The sequence below is a fragment of the Octopus bimaculoides genome, chromosome 10 (genome assembly GCF_001194135.2).
Source record: "Octopus bimaculoides isolate UCB-OBI-ISO-001 chromosome 10, ASM119413v2, whole genome shotgun sequence".
Lineage (NCBI taxonomy): Eukaryota > Metazoa > Mollusca > Cephalopoda > Octopoda > Octopodidae > Octopus > Octopus bimaculoides.
Window position 1 is genome coordinate 87,960,963 of NC_068990.1, and position 1,666 is coordinate 87,962,628.

The following is a 1,666-nucleotide window of genomic DNA, read 5'->3' on the forward strand; positions in this document are numbered from 1 at the left end:
TCTCTCTCTCTCTCTCTCTCTCTCTCTCTCTCTCTCTCTCTCTCTCTCTCTCTCTCTCTCTCTCTTTCTCTCTCTCTCTCTTTCTCTCTCTCTCTCTGTCTCTCATTGATTAATTCAAATGGTTCTGTGAATGGCAGAGTGATTGAGAGTGACAAGATCTACAAAAGTCATTTCATATAGTTCAAGTTATGCTCCTTACCAAACTGATTTCAAATCATACTGAAGTCATCTATACAGTTCGTTCTTTTGGGACTACTCAAGACACTTACAGTTGAGTGCTGGTGAATCTAACAGAGCATGACATCTTCTCAAATGTATTATTTGATCCGTGTTTTTTTACTTTCCAAGTACAAATCCCACCAAGATCACCTTTGTGCATCATCCTTTCCTTTCAAGGTCGATAAGACCAAAATACCAGTCAGGTATTCTATAAATAACATCTAAAATTTGAGGCCTTCTGCCTATGTTATTTTCATACAAGTTTCCATCAGAGATGGCTCAAAAAATCATTACATATAGTAAACCACTTCAGCTGATAAACATCAGCTTTTTGTTTCTTTAAAGAGGACTTCAAAAAGAAAGCAAAAAAAGAGCTGGTGCAACAAAGTTATGTAATTCAAGGCATTAGTGAAATACTTTCCATCTTTGTAGAGATGCTCGATAAGTCATTATGCAGTAAACCACTTCAACTAATCAACATCATTTTGTGTCTGGAGAGTTTATATTGCTTACATTGCTGATTATATTTAAATCGTTTTTTTCTTCCTTAAAACATGTCACAATTACTCTGTTACTGTTTTGTTTTGTTTTTTTTTTGTTTGTATTTTTCCTGTTTTTATTTAATCATTTATATATTTTCCCAACTGTTTTGTGTACTACATCTAACTGACATTAACCAATTCACACCAGCAAGGAGTACCAGCAATTCAGTATTAGATTTCTACATGTTCTTGCTATTTCATTTCATTTTATTTATATTTATTTATCTATTTTCAATTACTGAACAAGGCCACTTTCTGCTTCTGTTGGCATCCATCACAAGATCTCAACTACTTACTATAAAATAATAATCACAATAAACTTGTTTGTGTGTAGTTGTTGTTGTTAATGCTGTTGTTGTTGTTGTTTTGGTTTTTATTGTATTGTTGATTACTTTATTCTCAGGATAGAGCGGTTGTTGACACTCTGCAAGGCCCACTATAAAGTATTGTATTCATGTTTAAGATAGCATGTTCTCCTTTGTTCATTGGCATCTTTTAAACTCCTTCCAGAATAACATGTTTGGAATAAATCACCTTCTTTCTTTCTCACATCCTACATCACACACACTAAGCATTTTTACCATTGCTACCTTCTCAAGATCCCCTCCTTGCACACATTTTTTTTTCATCCAATAATCATCTTTAATCCTATCAGCTTGGGAGGGCCTGATAAAGTCCTCTCCTCACTCACTCCTCCTATCATATAAGAAATCTGAAATGCAGTTACTGTAAAGTTAAAGTGTTGGAGTACTCACCAGATGGTTGACTGGGGTAAACTGAAACATATTTGAAAGCAAAGTACAATATGTAGATAATTATTTCTCGAAATCTACAATTTTTGATACTGAAGCTTGTGTGTGTGTGTGTGTGTGTGTGTGTGTGTGTGTGTGTGTGTGTGTGTGTGT

General features: G+C 34.5%; 1 protein-coding gene across 2 annotated transcripts in view; it reads left to right on the plus strand.

Annotated features, from left to right (window-relative positions):
* Positions 1–1,666, plus strand: part of LOC106884434 (two pore potassium channel protein sup-9) — a 180,032-nt gene that overhangs the window by 77,981 nt on the left and 100,385 nt on the right. The window lies entirely within an intron of this gene.